Raw genomic sequence first — 19,598 nt, 5'->3', positions numbered from 1 at the left:
GGCCGCCCCGCCCGCCCCCGGCCGGCCCCAGCGCCCGCCCCGCGGCTCCCCGGCGCCCCCGCCCGCGCGCCCCGCCCGCGCGGCCCTCGCCGCGGCCTCAGCGACCCCCGCCGGCGCGCCGCCGCGCCTCCTCCCCTCCCCCTCCGCCCCCGCCCCCGCCGCCGCCGCCGCCGCCGCCGCCGGGGGCCCGGGAGGTCTCGTCGGCGCCCCCTCGCGTGCCCTCGGCCTCCCCCAGCTCCGCGCCCGTCCCGCCCCGGCGCTCCCTCGCGCCCCTCCCCACCCCTGCGCCCCCTCGCCCCCTCTCCCGGGTCTCCAGACTGTCCCCTCCTCCCCCACCCCCAGCCCGCACCTCCCCAGCTCCTCTGCGGCCGGGCGACCGCTCCTCCTCCCCACTTGCTTTCGCGCAGGTTTTAAGGTACGTTGTTGTGCGTAGAATCACAATGGGTGACTAGGCTCGTTTCCTCCCCCCCACCACAGGAGGGGACACCCAGCCGAAATGCAGTGAGGTGCCCTGAGTCCCAGCCGTGGAGGGGTGCCTCTGATCTCCCAGGATCACGCTTTCGGATTCAAGAGTAGCTGTTGTTACTTTTAGCGGAGTCTTAGAAGTGCCGGCTTCTGCACAAGCTCCATTCTCCGCTTTCGGCAACGCATTGATGCCACGGGTATTTCTTCACTGAAGCCTCGGCAATGCGGTGTTGAACAACACCTAGTTTCTGTTCCTGGAAGTTTAAGTTTAGTGGTGGAGGCAGGTCGTCTCAAGGAAACAAACGAGCAAGATAATTTGAGATCAGCGTTAGGAACAAAATAGAACGTGTGAAAGTGTGGAGGGAGGCTGTGTTATATCAGGTGGTCAGTGCTTTAGGAACCTTTACTTCGCAGAGATGGCATTTGCTCTGGGTGTTGAGTTAGAGGACGGAGGGAGGAAGGCACGGTTAGGGGGCAAAGCCTTAAAACTGTTCAAATATTTCTATTCCAGGAATGGAAACACAAGACTGACTTTTTTTTTTTTAAGTTTACTTATTTTTCTTTGTAGTAATCTCCACACCCAAGGTGGGGCTCGAACTCATGACTCTGAGATCAAGAGTTGCATGCTGTTTTGACTGAGTCAGCCAGGCATCGCAAGACAGACATCTGAGTGCTTATTTCACCTGTAACATGGGCCTGGAAGATTGGCATGAGTTGTTAAAATAACGTGTGTCCACTACAATGCCAGCCACAGGGTAAGTGTATCTGAGCTGGGGGACTGGATGGTGGGGGTGGGGGCTGGGGGGCTGGAGGGGGCGTTTGATGGGTAGGAGGCACTGCACTTAGATGGGGCGCCTGGGAGACTCAGTCTCTTAAGCATCCTACTTTGCCTCAGGTCTTGATCTCACAGTTCATGAGTTCGAGCCCTCATTGGGCTCTATGCTGACAGCTCAGAACCTAGAGCCTGTTTCAGATTCTGTATCTCCCCCCCCGCCCCTCCCCCACTCTCAAAAATAAACATTTTAAAAAAGAAAGAAAGAAAGACAGACATTGAATAGCTTGTGATATTTATTCATGATTAAGAAAGAATGAAAACAGGGGCGCCTGAGTGGCTCAGTGGGTTGAGCGTTCAACTTAGGCTCAGGTCACGATCTCGTGAGTTCAAGCCCCGCCGTCAGGCTCTGTGCTGACAGCTCAGAGCCTGGAGCCTGCCTCAGATTCTGTCTCCCTCTCTCTCTGCCCCTCTCCCGCTCACACTCCACTCTGTCTCTCTTTCTCTCTCTCTCAAAGATAAACATTTAAAAATTAAAAAAAAAAGAAAAAAGAATGAAAACAAATGACTTACACATTCAGTTCTTGTAGTTAGAAAAAGGCCATCAAAATAACCCAAGGAAAGCCAAGGAAGGGATTACGTAAGGAAAAAGAACACAAACGAAAGGAGTGGAAAACTTACAAAACAGAAGTGACAAAAGAAGGGAAAAGTCTGCACAAGTCCAAGTGGGGAAACACTAGAAAACCTGAAGGTGTAGAGAAAGTACTTCTAATCTCCAACGCCGGGAACATTTGAGCTTTTAGCTGCAAAAGGGCCCTAAAAGAAAATCTTGAGGAAGTTTGGCTTAGGAAAAAAAAAAAATGTTTAGACAAACAAACAAAACAGCAGAGGAATCATCCTGTCATCGGGGAGAAAAAGAGCTGAGTGTTGTGGTCACATCAACAGGCCCCACAAAGCTGTCGACTAATTGCAGCTTTGCTAAAGTTCGTTGATGACAAATGAGTAAGTAAGTGCCGAGCTGTGGGAGGTGTCTGGGCGGCTGGGCCTAACACGGGCATTTCTCCGCGGCTGGGCCTAACACGGGCATTTCTCCATACATAGGCATTCGCGGGGCCTAGTGCGGTAAGGGCTCTGAGTTCACGGTAATACCTCAGAGGATGTACGTGGACAAGAGATTCAGGAAGGGCTTGTGTGCTGGGGCTTGCCTTCTAGGAATCCTGCAGAAGTCAGGGTCTGAAGAAGCCTGAGATAGACCCTGTGGCGGGACACCGGGCCGTCACAGTCATTCCGGCCTGGAAAAGCTGAGCCGGTGGTGAGGGAGCATCAGGCGAGCCGAGGGGGGAAGCACAAGCTGGCATCACCCCCCTCCCCCCCCCCCAGTTGGATACTGGTGGCATTCCTCAGGCACCTTGGCTGCCCAAGGACAAAGGGGAGGAAAGAAAACAAATAGTTAACTGATGGAGACCCCAGTCCTGCAGACTGGAGTCTCCATCAGTTTACAAATATCTTAGTAAATTCCAAGAAAAAGGCAATCTTATCAACAGCCTAATCTCCAGAAACCTCATATCCTGGAGCCCCAACGTCACCCTCCCGTCCACAGTGATGTGGGAACAAAGGCAAGAAGGAAATGGCAGGTAAGATTAAACTTCCTTATAACCTGCAGCCCATTGGCAAATACTTGAGGCACACACAGAGTAGAACATTTCTCCAGAAACCCCCTGCTGTCCTGATGTTAATGCCTTACTAGAGGGAAAACCACCTTTGCTTGAAGACAGCAAGGCCTCAGGTGTCCTGGGAGTCCTCCTTAGCACATCCCAGTCCCTCTGGAGGCCTCCCATTTGACTCTGTCTCCCCAACTCCATAGGTGGTTACTCTGCACAACCCTCGTGCAGCTCTTTCTGTCCATGAATCCTATCCCTGTGCTTTAATAAAATGGCCATTTAAAAAAAAATTAAAAAAAAATTTTGTTTTGACATTTGCTCATTTTAGAGAGACAGAGCATGAGTAGGGGAGGGGCAGAGAGAGAAGGAGACACAGAATCCGAAGCAGGCTCCAGGCCCCAGGCTGTCAGCACAGAGCCCGATGTGGGGCTCAAACTCACGAACTGTGAGATCATGACCTGAGCCGAAGTCGGACGTTTAACTGACTGAGCTACCCAGGCGCCCCAGTAAAATCACCCTTTTGCACCAAAGACGTCTCAAGAATTCTTTCTTGGCTGTTAACTCCGAACCCCCACCAGCCCAAGACCTCATCACTGCCACTTGTGGCCACATGGATGAACCCAGGGATAGGTGGATTAGAGAGTGGACAAAAAGTGCCCCCCCCCCACCAGCTGCTAGAAGAACAGAATTGTCATTAACTGAGATGATTGGGAGGACCGTAAGGGAAACAGGTTTGGGGGAGAATATTAGAGTTGTTTTGGGATATATTAAATTGGTAATATCTTTGAGACGTCCAGTGGGAGTTGATAAGGAAGCAGTTAGGTGTACAGATTTTGAGTATGTAGTGCAGGTCTGGGCTGGAGATACAAAATTTGGGAATGTTTATTTATTTAAGTTTGAGGGGGTGGATTGCAGGGGAAGGGCAGAGAGAGAGAGAGAGAGAGAGAGAGAGAGAGAGAATCCCAAGCAGGCTCCGTGCTCAGCGAGGAGCCTGACATCGGGCTCCATCCCTGGGATTATGACTTGAGCCGAAACCAAGAGTCTGACGTGTAACCGTGTCACCAACTAAGCCACCCAGGCGCCCCGGGAGTCATCCTTTAAATTCTGAACATAGTGTAAACTCACTAGGGGGGGTGAATTTAGGTGAGAGGAATCTGAAATCTGAGTTCTGGAGTCCCCCCACTTTCTAGGCTGAGGAGGCAACACTGAGGGAGCCTGAGGGGGAAGGTAAGTTAGTTAGGGTGAGTGTGGGGTCAGCTGGAAGTCAGCCAGTTGTGTTCCAAGGAGGGAGTAATTAAGTGAGTCAAATTCTACTGACAGGTAGGACTGAGAACTGCCTGAAAATTATTTCTAATTGCACAAAACAAACCCCCTATGAAATAGGTTATTTTTTATTTTCAATGTATAGTTGAAAAAATCTGGAGATGGTTTTGCCCCCAGATCCCATAGCTACTCAGGAACAGAATTAGTGATTCACAATGCTAGATGAAGTTTACATAATGCTTTCTGTCCGAGGAAACGTCTGTGAGTAGAATTCAACTTATCCAGGACAAGAACATCAGGGGAAAAAGAAAGAGAAGGTCTCAACTAAAGTAGGGTTATGGACCCTACAGAGGAGGCAGAAGTCAGAAAATACAAGGCCATGTTGTTGTTGTTGTTTTTTAAATGTTTGTTTATTTTTGAGAGAATGACAGAGCGAGAGTGAGGGAGGGGCAGAGAGAGAGGGAGACACAGAATCCGAAGCGGGCTCCAGGCTCTGAGCTATCAGCACAGAGCCCGTTGCGGGGTTGAACTCATGAACTGTGAGATCATGACCTGAGTCGAAGTTGAACGCTAACCGACTGAGCCACCCAGGCGGCCCAAGCCCATATTTTTTTTTAAAGCACTTTGCAAAAGCAACAGAAGAAGGAGCCTTGGAAAATTAAATCAATGAGAATATTTGGGAAAGCTCTGAGAAAGAAGAAAATGAGGCCAGCCCTACTAGTCATTAAAACATAAAAGACTTGGGGTTCCTGGGTGGCCCAGTCGGTTAAGCGGTTGACTCGGGCTTAGGTCATGATCTCAGGGTTTGTGGGTTCGAGCACCACATTAGGCTCTGTGCTGACAGCTCGGAGCCTGGAGCCTGCTTCGGATTCTGTGTCTCCCTCTCTCTCTCTGCCCTCCCCCACTCATACTCCGTCTCTCTCTCAAAAGTAAATAAACATTTAAAAAAATTAAAAAAAAACATTATAAGCTTGTACAATAAGATTATGGTATTGGGGCATGAATACACAGATCAATGAAACAGAGTAGAAAATCCAAAAATAATTACATCTGGAAATTGAATATGTGATAAAGCTGGCATCTGAAATCAATGGAGGAAAAAGTCCTTCTTTGTAAATAGTATTGGGGTAAATAGATAGCCAGACAGTCATATCCGTTTCTCTACACAAGATGAATTCCGGATGGGTCAAAGATTTAAAAACTTCTTAAAGAAACAAAGCTGTATAATTACTAGAAGGAAGTAAGAGCGGATTCCTCCGTAATTAAGGAATTGGGGAAACTTCCTGAACTCAAAATCCGGAGGCAATTAAGGAAAAGACTGAAATTTGGACTATACAAAACAACAGTGACAGTAAAATTTTTGCGTTAGCGAAACACATCATAAGCAAAATAAAAAGACAAGTTAAAAACTGCGATAGGTATTTCTGACTTACAAAGGATTAATGGTGTCTGATTGTGTTCTGGAGAGCAAGGAGGACTCCTGGTTCAGTCTTTGCCAATTGCCATGGTGTAAACCCTCCCACCACAGTAGATTTGAAGTTGCCAAAATGCGCTCACCTGCACCCATGTGACATCAGCCGGGTCACAAAATTCCTGACGATTTAACAATCGGTGCTTGTAGGCAGGCTCTCAGCACATCACCATCAGTATCCTTCATAAATATACGAAGGGCTTCATCACTTGGAGAAGAAAAGGAAAACCATCACCTTGTGGAAAATAGACAGGAGATATACACACACAATTCACACACACACAATAATGAAAATAAAGGACCTTTAAATATGTGAAAAGATGTACAGTCACACTTAAAGGAAATGCAAATGAAAAGTGCACGAAGATACTATTCCCCAACTCTCAGGTTGGCAGAAATCTAAAAGTTTAGACAGCAAAACGTGTTGACAAAGCAGTCAGGGAACAAGCACTTTAATTTTTTGCTGGTGGGAACGCAAAAATGGTATAATCCAGGGGGAGGGGAATTTGGCACTATCTAGTAAAATTGCATAGATATTAACTTGTCGATCCAAATATCTCACTTTTAGGCCTCAAGCCTAAAGATCCACTGACAAAAATACAAAAAGATACATAAGGTTGCTCAGTGACCACTGTTTGCAAAACCAAAAAAGTGGAAACAACTTCAACGATCATCCATCACAGAATGCTTTCATAAACTAGGACCCGTTCACATACTAGAATTAGTACATAGCTCTAAAAACAAGTAAGAAATACCTCTATGTACTGCTATGACATGATATCCAGTGAAAAAAAGCAGGATTGCCAAACTAAGGTAATATACTACCATTTAACTAAAAGAGGAAGAGGAAATGAATATCCCGTATTTTAAGATTTCATCTTTTAGTAATCTCTACACCCAACAAACGTGGGACTCGAATTTACAACGTTGAGATTAAGAATTGTATGCTCCACTGACTGAGCCAGGCAGGCGCCCCTACCTTAAATATTTTTTAAAAATACATAAGGGGTCCCTGGCTGGCTTAGTCAGTAGAGCGTGCAACTCAGGGTCATGAGTTCGAGCCCCACCTTGGGCACAGAGATTACTTGAAAAAAAGAAAGAAAGAAAAAAGAAAGAAAAGAAAGAAAGAAAGAAAGGAAAGAAAGAAAGAAAGAAAGAAAGAAAGAAAGAAAGAAAAAAAAATTGAAGTAGAAAGATAAAAACAAAGTTAAAAGAACAAATTAAAAAACAAAAAATGCTGATTACCTCTGGGGGGAGGGAATGGAGCAGAGAGATAGAGACGGAGATCAGATTTCTCTCTGATTATGGTTTAACGGTTTGACTTTGTTAGTTATGCAACAAGATTTAATTTTTCAAAAATATTTTCAAAAGCAAGACCTACAAGTCAAAGGCAAAAATGAAACAAATGAACTTGGTTGTGTAATGACCTTGTTCTATTTTTATAAATTGCTACTGCTCTTGTTTTATCTTTTTTTAATGTTTATTTATTTTTTGAGAGAGAGATACAGTGCGAGCAGGGGAGGGGCAGAGAGAGACACACACACACACACAATCCAAAGCAGGCTCCAGGCTCCGAGCTGTTGGCACAGAGCCTGATGCGGGGCTCGAACTCACGAACTGTGAGATCATGACCTGAGCTGAAGTCAGCCGCTTAACCAACTGAGCCACCCAGGCACCCGCTACTGCTCTTTGAATAATATGTAGAAATATGAGTAGCTTCCTTTGCTCTGAGGTAACCCATGTTCTGAAGTTTTCTCCTGGAATTTTCTATACTGTCTCACATATCTAACTCTGGAGTTCCTTCCAGGTGACAAATACCATAACCTTGCTGGAGGGACATACTTCCCAGCCTATTTTCTCCTAGCCAGAGACATCTCCTGTCCTTTGAGACAAAACTACTCCCATCACAGCACTGACTTCCCTTCAGAAACAAGACACTGTGTTATTCTCCTAATAATCCCCCTTCACTGCTGGAGCCGTGGTCCATCCAGGGTATGTCTGTCCCAGGACCGAGGGATAAGGTAATCATACACCCATGAGGGTCATTCTTCTCCTCGAAATTCGAGTTTCCTGGATCACAGGATTTGTAGTTGCAAGTAGCTAAGTTCGACTCTCACAGGTTGGGGGACCTCAAACAAAATAATTAACTTCTCTTCGCTTCAGTCCCCTCATTTTTGAAACAGGGGAAAGGTAACACCAATCTTTTGGGGTCGCTGTGAGATTTGAATAAGATTATGTAAAATGTCAGGCATAAGCTTGGTGCTTCCCTCCTGTCTCCTCCCTCTGCTTCCCTTCTCTTATTTCCCACCTTCTTTTTATTCAGTCTTCTCTCCACATCCTTCTTTCATAAAATGAACAAGACTAAGAGACTTTGAAGATTCTTTTCAAACCCCGAGATCAGAAACACTGACGGGGTGCAGTGCATTTAGATGGGGGCTTGGCTGTTGAGGATTAGAAATCCAAAAATGCGCATAGTAGAGATGAGTTAGAGGCTGGTAGCGACTTCATGCAAAAGTTTAAGATCTAATACAAGGGAAAGGGTTCCTGGGTGGAACTATTTTAGGGTCTCAGTAATATTAGAAATTCTGAAGAGTTAAGAGCGCCAAGGTGGCTCAGTCGGTTAAGTGTCTGACTTCAATTCAAGTCATGAACCTGTGGTTCGTGGGTTTGAGCCCCACATGGGGCTCTGTGCTGACAGCTCAGAGCCTGGAGACTGCTTCTGATTCTGTGTCTCCCTCTCTCTCTGCCCCTTCCCCACTCATGCTCTGTCTCTCTCTGTCTCTCAAAAATGAGTAAGTGTTAAAAAATACTTAAAAAGAAAAGAAATTCTGAAGATTTGTCCAAATGAGGGGAGGAAATAGAGAAGTGAGTGAAGGAGGTAGGGAAAAAGAAAAATTGGAAAGTAAGAAGGTTAAGATAAAGTCAGATCACACAAGTGTTGGTGAAGATGTGGAGGAATTGGGATTCTCATGCACTTCCAGCGGAAATGTAAAATGGTGCAGTAATTTGAGAACAATCCGGCGATTTCTCAATGAAACATAGTGTTACCATATAACCCAGTTACACTGCTAGGTATATACCCCAGGGAACTGAAAACTTAGGTCTACACAAAAACTTGTACGTGAGTGTTCATAGCAACATCGTTCATAATACCCAAAAGGTGGAAACAACTCAAACCTCCTTCGACAGATGAATAGATAAACAGAATGTAGTATATTCATACAATGGAATTTCACTTTCCCAAAGAAGACATACAGATGGCCAACAGGTACATGAAATGATGCTCAACATCATTAATCGTCAGGGGAGTGCAAATCAAAACCATGGTGAGATACCACCCATACCTGTTAGAATGGCTATAACGTGAATGGCTAAAGACCAGAAATAGTAAATGTTGGCGGGGATGTGGAGAAAAGGGAACTCTCGTGCCTCACTGGTGGGAATGTAAATTGGCTCAGCCACTCTGAAAACCACTATGGATTTTTCTCAAAATATTAAAAATAGAACTACCATACGATCCAGCAACTCCACATTTGGGTATTGGTCAGAAGAAAACGAAAACCCTAATTCGAAAGGATACGTGGACCTTCATGTTCACTGCAGCATTAGTTACCATAGCTAGGATATGGAAACAACCTAATTGTCCATCGATGGATGAATGGATAAGGAAATTGTGGTGTATGCAATGGAATGTGGTATATACCAAGAAATGTGACTTAGCCATCAAAAAGAATAAATCCTGGGGCGCCTGGGTGGCTCAGTCGGTTGAGCGTCCGACTTCAGCTCGGGTCATGATCTCACAGTCTGTGAGTTCGAGCCCTGTGTCGGGCTCTGTGCTGCCAGCTCAGAGCCCGGAGCCTGTTTCAGATTCTGTGTCTCCCGGAGCCTGTTTCAGATTCTGTGTCTCCCTCTCTCTCTGCGCCTCCCCCGTTCATGCTCTGTCTCTCTCTGTCTCAAAAATAAATGTTAAAAAAAAAAAAAAAAAGAATAAATCTTTGCCATTTACTGCAACATTGATGGACTTTGAGGGCATTATGCTAAGTGAAATAAGAGAGAGACAAATACCATGCTTCTCTTTTCTATGTGGAGTCTCACACATCAACAACAAGCCAAGCTCCTAGACACAGAGTACAGACTGCTGATAGCTGCCAGAGGCAAGGGTGGAGAGTGGGAGAAATGAGAGAAAGGGGTCAAAAGGTTAAAAAGAAGAAGAAAAGGGAAAAGAGAGAGAGAGAGAGAGAGAGAGAGAAATTTGCCTTCCTGATTAAAAAACAAAACTCCCAAAACAAAAAATACCCTTCAAAGTGGGATACACTGGTTAAGTCAAGTGTGGTCCATCCGTATGATGAAATGCCACCTAATGGCATTCAGAAAGAAGGAGGAAGAAAACAGAATGAGGAAGCCTTTTTATACTGATAACTAAAGTTTTCCAAGATGTAAACAAAGTTAATTAATTTAAAAAAATATGTATATATATATGATCTATTGGGGTGATATAACTCTAAGATGTTAATGTAATACGCATATAAGATGTGGGGAAGTGTTAAAATGAGAAAATGTAGGAGATCTCAATAGGTAGATAGATAGATAATGTTCTTTTCATTCACATGTGAGATATTTACAGTGACCATGTTCTGAGTCACAGCAGGATTTAACAAGATACCAAAGCATACAGAACAAAAGAAAACAAGCCTAAAGCTAACATCATACTTAATGGTGAATATATTCTTCCGAAGGTAAGGAACAAGACAAAGATGTCTACCCTCATCGTGTCTCTTTCACATTGTTCTGGAGGCAATAAGGCAAGGAAGACTGGAAAGGAAGAAACACAACTGTCTCGTTCACAAATGGGGTTGTATGTGAAAAATCCTAAGGAATCTACAAAAAAGCTACTAGATCTCTCTGCCCTTCCTCCACTCACGTTCTGTTTCTCTCTCTCTCTCCCCAAAAATGAATGAACGTTAAAAAAAATTTTAAAAAGCCACTAGAACTAATGAGTTCTAGTTGCAAGATTCAGAGAAACAATGGTATTTCTATACACTAGCAACAGACCATTTCAAATAAAAAGTTTTTGCAATCAAAAAGAATGAAATCTTGCCATTTGCAACAACGTGGATGGAACTAGAGGGTATTATGCTAAGTGAGATTAGTCAGAGAAAGACAAACATCATATGACTTCACTCATATGTGGAATTTAAGATACGAAACAGATGAACAGAAGGGAAGGGAAGCAAAAATAATATAAAAACAGGGAGGGGGACAAGACATAAGAGACTCTTAGATACAGAGAACAAGGTTCTCTGAAGGTTGCTGGAGGGGTTGTGGGTGGAGGGATGGGCTAAATGGGCAAGGGGCATTAAAGAGGACACTTGAGATGAGCACTGGGTGTTATACACAGGGGATGAATCACTGCGTTCTACTCCTGAAATCGTTGTTGCACTATATGCTAACTGACTTAGATGTAAAATAAAAATAAAAAGCTTTTAAAATGCCATTTGAAGTAATATTTTTAAAAAATACTTATTTATTTTGGGGAAAGCACAAGTGGGAGAGGGGAGAGAGAGGGGGACAGAGGATCCAAAGCGGGCTCTGTGCTAACTGGCTGACGGCAGTGAGCCTGATGTGGGGCTCGAACTCATGAACCATGAGATCGTGACCTGAGCTGAAGTCCAACACTCAACAGACTAAGCCACCGTTGTGCCCCTGAGGTAACATTAAAATAAATATTAGGGGTAAATCTAACAAACTGAATGCAAAGACCGAATATTGAACATTACAAAATATTTCCAAGAAAAATTATAGAAGACTTAAATAAATGGTTAGATGTATCGTGTTTATGCATAGAAACTCATTATTGTTATGTCAATTCTCCCCCAAATCATCTATAGATTTAACATAGTCTTGGTCACGATGTCAGTAGGTTGTTTGGGTTTGTTGTTTTTGTTTTTTTTTAATAGAAATTGAGGGGTTTATTCTAAAATTTGTGGAGAAATAGAAAGAATCTAGATCAGCCAAAACAAACGTACGAAAGAATAGGAATGGAGAACTTTACCAGATTTCAAGATTTACTGTAAGGCTATAGTAATTAAGACAGCATGGTGTTGATGTAAAGATAGGCATATGGATGGGACAGAATAGGGAGTCCAGAAATAGACTTACATATAATAATGTCAATTCATTTTTGACAAAGAAGAAAAGGATGGTCTTTTAAACAATATTGCTAGAGGAGCGGCTGGGTGGTTTGGTTAGTAGAGCATGGAACTCTTGATCTTGGGGCTGTGAGTTTGAGCCCTATGTTGGGTGTAGAGATTACTTACAAAAAATAATAATGTGGCTAGAATAATAGGATATCCTTGTGGAAAAACATGAACTCAATTCTTACCTCTCATCATATGCCGTAATTAATTCAAAGTGGATCATATGCCTCAATGTAAAAGTTAAAAATCATAAAACTTTGCCTGGGTGGCGCAGTCAGTTAAGCGTCTGACTTCAGCCAGGTCACGATCTCGCGGTCCGTGAGTTCGAGCCCCGCATCGGGCTCTGGGCTGATGGCTCGGAGCCTGGAGCCTGTTTCCGATTCTGTGTCTCCCTCTCTCTCTGCCCCTCCCCCGTTCATGCTCTGTCTCTCTCTGTCCCAAAAATAAATAAAAAACGTTGAAAAAAAAATTAAAAAAAAAAACAACAACTTTGGGGCGCCTAGGTGGCTGAATTGGTTAAGCATCTGGCTCTTGATTTCAGCTCAGGTCATGACCTCACAGTGCGTGGGTTCGAGTCCCACATTGGGCTCTGCACTAGGAGTGCAGAGGCCGCTTGGGATTCTCTCTCCCTCTCTCTCTGCCCCTCCCCCACTTGTGTGCTCTGTCCCTGTCTCTCTCAAAATAAATAAACTTTCAAAAAACTATAAAACTTCTGAAAGAAATGTAGGGGAAAACCTTTGTCATTTTTGTTTAGGTAAAGATTTCTTAGAACCCAAAAAGCATGAACCATAACAGAAAAACCTTATAAATTAGACTTTATTAAAAATAAAAACTTAGCAGGGTGCCTGGGTGGCTCAGTCGGTTAAGCATCCGACTTCGGTTCAGGTCATGATCTCACAGTTCATGAGTTTGAGCCCCGCATCGGGCTGTGTGCTGACAGCTCAGAGCCTGGAGCCTGCTTCGGATTCTGTGTCTTCCTCTCTCTCTGTCCCTCCCCTATTCATGCACGCACGCATCTCTCTTTCTCTCTCTCTCCCTCTCTCTCTCAAAAATAAACACAAATAAATAAGTAAATAAATAAATAAATAAATAAAAACTAAAAACTTAGGCCCTTTGAAAGACAATGTTCAGAAAACATGAAGGTAAGACAGACTGGAAGAAAATCTTTGCAAAACATACACTGAATGAAATGCTTATACCTAGGATAGATAAAGACCCCTTAACACCTCAATAATAACAAAACAGACAACCTGATAACAAAAAGGGAAACAAATGTGAACAAATACTTCATCAAAGAAGACATGATTAACACGTAGGCACTTGAAAGATGCTTAACATCATCAGGAAAATGTAGGGGTGCCTGGATGGCTCAGTTGACTGAGCACTGGACTCTTGATTTTGGCTTAGGTCATGATCCCAGGATGGTGGGATTGAGTCCTGCTCATTATGGAGCCTGCTTGAGGATCTCTCTCTCCCTCTCTGTCTCTCCCTCTGGCCCTTTCTCCCACTTGATCTCTCTCTCGCTCTCTGTCTCTCTCTCAAAAAAAAAATTAAAAAAGAAAAGGAAAATGTAAAATAGTACCATAATTAGATACCAGTATATCCCACCAGGATAGCTAAAACTAAAGCAAACAAAAAACAAAGCAAAGGCCTCACCAGGTAACGCCGAATATTGACGAGGATGTGGGGCAACTACAGCTGATGTCAACACAAAATGATGCAGCGACTCTGGAACACAGTTTGGCAATTTCTTGTCAAGTTAAATACACACCTACCATAAGACCAAGGAATCTCTCTCATAGGTGTTTACCCAAGAGAAATGCCACCTGTATTTCAGGAGAACCTATACAGGAGAAGCGTATCCTGTATTAGTCTGCTCCAGTGGCCACAAAATGCCATAGACTGAGAGGCTTTACTTTTTGTTTTCTCACAGCTCTGGAGACTGGGAGTCCAAGATCAAGGTGTCGTCAGGATTGACATCCGGTGAGAGCCCTCCTCTGGGCTCGCACACGGCCACTTTCTCACCCTGTCCTCCCATGGCCTCTGTTCCGTGCGTGCCAAACTAATGCGTGTGACGTGTTCATTTGTTTTTTCACTTTTCTGTTTCATTTGAAAAAGCTGTAATGAATCTACATACTTTTTATCCAGTCATAGAATAAAACAAATCCAATCTAACATCACTTTATTTTATCTGTTTACTTATTTTAGAGAGAATGTGTGTGTGAGCAGGGGAGAGGGGCAGAGAGAGAGAGAGAGAGAGAGAGAGAATCTTAAGCAGGCTCCACACTTAGCTCAGAACCTGATGCGGGGCTTGACCCCACGACCCTAGGAGCATGACGTGAGCTGAAATCAAGAGTCAGATGCTCAACCTACTGAGCCACCCAGGTGCCCCCATAACTTCACTTAAAATAAGGGCAGTGGATTTTTCTCAGTGTATTTTTTTTTCAGCTTTACTGAGGCATAATTGATAACATCACCTTTTTATTATTCATATTGATTCATTTTTTTGTTTGCTTGTTTCAGTTAGTACTTACGGAAGGTCAGCCATGGTTTCAGGAACATAGCGATCAACACAGCAAAACCTCTACACTCTGGAGTCTTCCTTCTGGAGAGCAGAAGAGGGTATTAATGACTGCTGTGAACAGTAATACCAAATAATAGTAATTGAAGGAAAATTTTAATCTGTGAACAATTCTTTTCAATTATCAATATCTCTTTTCAGTCAGTATTTGCAGCCTCTGCCTCATCAAATATTCTCTTCAGAAAAATGGGGGACACAGCAGAAGAGTTGAGTCCCAGGCCTGGTTCTACAGACCTGAGCGAATACGAAACCTTGCTGGGCCTCCCTCTGCTCAGTAAGCGGTGATCACACGGCCTCCAAGCAGGCGGTGAGGCTCTTAGTAAAATGGGAACACTTTATCATTGTGTAAATGTAAGGCTCTTTGTGTAAATGTGTAATAATCTCTTTAGGCAAATCTTTTTATTGGAAGTGGACATTCTCTTTTTTTTTTTTTTTTTAATCTCTCCACCCCCAGTCTTTGACTCAAGATTTTAAAGATTGCTATTAAAAGACAAGTGTGTTAGCACATTAAGATACTATCAGGTAGCAGATAACTTTTAAAAAGTTAATTACTCAAATTTGTCCCAGTAGATGGAACTGTGATGCCTTGGGGCACCGTGAGGCTTTGCATAATGGGAAGAAGGGTTTCGGGAACACCCGGTCCTTGGCTCTTGGTGCTTATACAAAAACAAAAGAAAACCAACAAAACCCTGTGCAGAAAGGACCCTCGAGACAAACGCTCTTCGCAGTCTCGCCTTGGGCTTGTAATTCACTGTCTGGAGAACGGCACAGAATATATGGATGAGCAGGTGAAAAATATTTATTTCTCAGCAAGTACTAACTGATGAGCCAAACAGGAAAAGACGAACTAACTCTGTTAGAACTTAATCTGTCCTAAACAGGAGAGGCCCACAGTGAGGAATGGAGCCCCGCAGTGGGATAAAAAATGATCGGAGCTGGGGCGCCTGGGTGGCTCGGTCCGTTAAGCATCTGACTTCCCCTGAGGTCATGATCTCCTGGTTTGTGCGTTTGAGCCCCTCTCTGGGCTCTGTGCTGACAGCTCCGACCCCTGCTTGGGATTCTCTCTCTCTCTCTCTCTCTCAAAATAGAGAAACTTTAAAAGAAAGAAAAGAAATGATGAGGGCTCAGGGGGAGAATTCTAAGTGGCTGTGACGATCCCGTGTTCAGACTGAAGTCAAACCCGAGGGAAGAGACAGGGGTGGGGAATTTAAACAAGGAGGAAACTCATAAAGCAACTGATAAAGAGAACATGAAGTAGGAGGAAACCTGGCGATGCCTGAGCCTCGGACTCCCCGCTGGGCACGAAGCCTGCTCCTGGTGGTGTGGGGCAGTTCCTGAGATGCACAGAAGGGGGCGCCATTTCCGTATTATTCTTCCTGCTCCTACTCTCCGAGCCCCCACATTGAAGCTCCTGGTGCTAGGATGTATTACTTATACTTCATTTTACAGTTTTAAAAAAATGTTTAATGTTTATGTATTTTTGAGAGAGAGAGAGAGAGAGAGCAGGGGAGGGGAGGGGCAGAGAGAGAGGGAGACACGGAATCTGAAGCAGGCTCCAGGCTCTGAGCTGTCAGCACAGAGCCCCACGCGGGACTCAAACTCACAATCCGTGAGATCATGACCTGAGCCGAAGTCTGGTGCTTAACCGACTGAGCCACCAGGCGCCCCATTTTATAGTTTTTTAAATAAATAATGTACTTTTTAAAATTCTTTTTAATTTTTAAGTTATCTCCACCCTCAACACGGGGCTCGAACGCGTGACCTCAAGATCAAGAGTCTCACGTTTTACCAACTGAGCCGGCCAGGGGCCCCTCATTTTACAGTTTTGAAAGCATATTTTCATTTTATCCTTATGACAACTAGGTGATACCTGGGGGCAGGTCCTATCATCCCCATTTTACAGACGGAAAACAGAGAGGCAGCCAGTTTAAGTGATTTACTCAATGTCAGACAAGCAGTCAGCAGAACTTTTTTTTTTTTTTTCTTGACTCCTGACCCAGTGCTCTCTCCGCTCTGCTGTCTAGACTAAAGCAGGGTTATCAGGTACACCTGAGGGACGGACAAAGACCCAAACACTCGCAGATAAAGGGAAAGAAGGTCTGCTGGCTCCTGTGGGTCCTTTCCACACAGCGAATGGCCTTGCAGACGCTGCTGCTCTTAGGACGTTTGGAGGTCAAGTTGGGCCCACTTCTGTGTTTCAAGCCTATAATTAAACTTAGCTTTCTGTTGGGTCACTCTGTGGTCAGGGCCATGAGTTGAGCTTGGCCAAGGGGAAGGAAGGGTGTAAGCAGAAGTGGGTTGCCCACCTGCCACTTTTCCGGCTCAGTACCTCTCTTCTGGTGGACGTGAAGGCACCCGAAGTAACCTCTCAGTGACTGCAAGTTGGGAAACCTCTATAACGATTGCTTTTTTTTAAAAAAAAAAAAAAACGTTTTCTAGTGTTTATTTTTAAGAGACAGAGAGAGAGAGGGAGACACATAAGCCGAAGCAGGCTCCAGGCTTGGAGCTGTCAGCACAGAGCCTGACACGGGGCTCGAACTCACATCATGACCTGAGCTGACATCCGACGCTTAACCGACTGAACCACCCAGGCACCCCGGTGATTGCTTTTAACAAAGGCTGAGAAGGCCTGGCGTATTGTCAGAAACCTAAAGTACCTGGGCACCTTGTGCTGTGTCCTTTGAGCAGCCTAGTGTCGAGACATCATAGTCTCTGAGTAAGTGTTAAAAAATTGGCCAGAAAGTGTTTTCCTGTATCAGTGGATTAATTAGCAGTTGCTGCAATAATGCTCTGTAACGACAGCATTCGTATCTCATTTGTTTTGTTGCTCACAAGCCTGTGGGTTGGGTGCCCTCCCCTCCCCCAACAGAGGCTGCGCGTCCAGCCCGGGGTCTGCTCTCTGGTGTTCATCATTCCAGAACCGGTGGCCAACAAGGTCGTGGCTGGTGAATTGCACACGCATAAAAGAGCAAGCCAGATCTCCCCGGCATATTTAGAGCCTCTGCTTGTGTCACAGTGTCACTAACACTGCACGGGTCAGAGCGAGTCACGGATGCCGAACAGGAGAAGGAACGTACTCTGTGCTAGCAGGAGGTGCCGCAAAGTCGTTTAGCCAAGGACACGGATGTTTGATTCTAAAACAGAGACCGAAGCATTGGGAGCAATGACCCAATGTACCACAACCAGTTAGGAATCTGGCCATAAATAATAGCTAACATCGACTGAGTCTTAAACGTGTGAGGCACTTTTGTTAAGCACCTTGTACGTGTCAATTCATTTAATTATCACAACAACCCTATGAGGTAGATACTATTAGGATCTGTATCTTATAGAGGAAACACAGCCAAGGCACGGTGGGGTTAAGGAAGAATTCAGATCACACGGCAAGGGGTAGAGCAGGGCAGTGACAATTACACCAGAAAGGAACGCTGTTCACGGCCTCTCTCCCTGTCGTGCCTCTTCTAGTCTTCTCTGGCCCTCCCCAACCCCGTCCCTCTCTCTGTGTGTGCTTTGTCTTTGGAAATGACGCCATCTGGCCTCCCAGTCCAGAACCCTTAGCGTCATCCTTGGGCCCTCTCAGCTCCTCCCGTGTCTGCTCCCTCCTCTCGGCCCTGGGCTACCGTCTCCTCAGAGACCTACCTACCACTTCTTCCCCAAGGCATCCCTCTCTTTAGTCCTGCACCCTCAAGGCATTGCTGCCAGAGGTATTTGCCTATAATGCAGATCTGATCCCGTCATTCTCCTGCTTAGAAAGTTTCCACATTCCCCAGAGCTTTTAGGATAAAGTTAGCTTTCCGTATTCCAGGTCCTTCCTTTCTGACCTTCCCCCACACTTTTCTCCAGCATCCCACACAACCTGTGTGCACTTTTCGTGCCCTCTTGCCTTTGTGGATGGTGCTACACCCTCCGTCTGGATCCTCTGCTCCCCTCTCCGTCTTGTCAACTTCTATTTGTCTGGAGGCCTACCTTCCGGGAAGCCTTCTCCACTCTATTCTCCAGTCTGGTTAGATATCCCTTCTCTGTGTCCCCAGCAGACTCTGTCTACACGTTGTGGCATTTGCCAGATTACATCGCTATCTGCTTCTCTAGCATTACTTTTGCTCAACATGTGATTTGTGGACTCCCTGTTTCAGAATCACCTGGGAAGCTTGTTTAAAACGTAGGCTCCTGGGGTCTAGCTTAGACCCACCAATTCAGAATTGTTGCAGGGCAAAGCCTAAGGGTCTTCATTTATTTATTTTTTTTTAATTTAACATTTACTCATTTTTTTTTTTTTGAGAGACAGAGAGAGAGCACAAGCAGGGGAGGGGCAGAGAGAGGGGGAGACACAGAATCCGAAGCAGGCTCCACGCTCTGAGCTGTCAGCACAGAGCCCGACGCGGGGCTGGAACTCACTGACCGCGAGATCATGACCCGAGCCGAAGTCGGACGCACAACCGACTGAGCCGCCCAGGCACCCCCTAAGGGTCTTTATTTAAAAAATTCCCCAAGATGCCTGGGTGGCTCAGTCGGTTAAGCGTCTGACTTTGGCTCAGGTCATGATCTCATGAGTTCGTGAGTTCAAGCCCCACGTCGGGCTCTGTGCTGACAGCTTGGAGCCTGCTTCGGATTCTGTGCCTCCCTCTCTCTCTGCCCCTCTCATGCTTGCACTCTGTCTCTCTCTCAAAGATAAGTAAACATTAAAAACTTTTTAAAAATAAATAAAAAATTCCCCAAGATGATTTTTCACCTGTGCCAAGTGTAACCACCACACTAGACAGGCGAGTGCCATGCTTTCTTGTACCTCTATCATCTAGCATTGTGCGTGGCTCAAAGTAAGCACCCAGTGAATGTGTTCTGAATGAATGAGTGAAATGAGCTGTTCAGGTTTGGAGGCAACCCGAGGTGGAAGCTGAATTCTCAGCTGCTGCGATTCCAGACGCCAGCAGATGGCACTGTGTCTACATAAATGCTTTCGCGTTGCGTTGGGGGAGGAAGCCGGGAAGTTCTGTTTTACTGGAAACCGAGCCTCAAATGCTGCGTAATTGAATTTATTATTATTATTTCCTGCTCACTTTGCCTACTATTGTCCCACTTGCATGAATAAATTGATTTCTGGAGGGATGAAGACTTGGACAAGGAAAGGGGAAAGAGGCTGGTCACACAGGAGATCTGAGTGGGCAATGAAGATGGGAAGGATATCCGTAAT

At 45.0% G+C, this 19,598-nt stretch overlaps 1 protein-coding gene and 1 long non-coding RNA gene across 5 annotated transcripts in view; one reads left to right on the top strand and one right to left on the bottom strand.

The window, feature by feature from the left end:
- The first annotated feature begins 158 nt into the window (after positions 1-158).
- The window catches only part of RCL1 (RNA terminal phosphate cyclase like 1), a 98,206-nt gene continuing 78,766 nt past the window's right edge, over positions 159-19,598 (top strand). The window contains exons 1-3 of one of the 4 annotated variants that reach the window (XR_006966058.1): positions 159-415; positions 1,034-1,220; positions 10,369-10,711. The gene's annotated coding sequence lies outside the window, so the exon portion shown is untranslated. Of the gene's footprint in view, positions 416-569; positions 663-1,033; positions 1,221-10,368; positions 10,712-13,762; positions 14,010-19,598 lie in introns of those variants that run through there. The other 3 variants (XR_006966055.1, XR_006966057.1, XM_047101333.1) reach the window with 3 other exon arrangements.
- Positions 553-5,884, bottom strand: LOC124528027 (uncharacterized). Its single transcript, XR_006966061.1, has 2 exons — positions 5,719-5,884; positions 553-719 (listed from the first exon to the last, which is right to left on the bottom strand). It is a non-coding gene; the product is annotated as an uncharacterized LOC124528027 (long non-coding RNA).

Source organism: Lynx rufus, unplaced genomic scaffold (genome assembly GCF_022079265.1).
Source record: "Lynx rufus isolate CCGP_SWC_20201006 ecotype Redwood Valley unplaced genomic scaffold, mLynRuf1.p SCAF_10, whole genome shotgun sequence".
In the NCBI taxonomy this organism is placed as follows: domain Eukaryota; kingdom Metazoa; phylum Chordata; class Mammalia; order Carnivora; family Felidae; genus Lynx; species Lynx rufus.
Note: the sequence above shows the minus strand (reverse complement) of the source record. Positions and strands in the feature narration are given on the sequence as shown.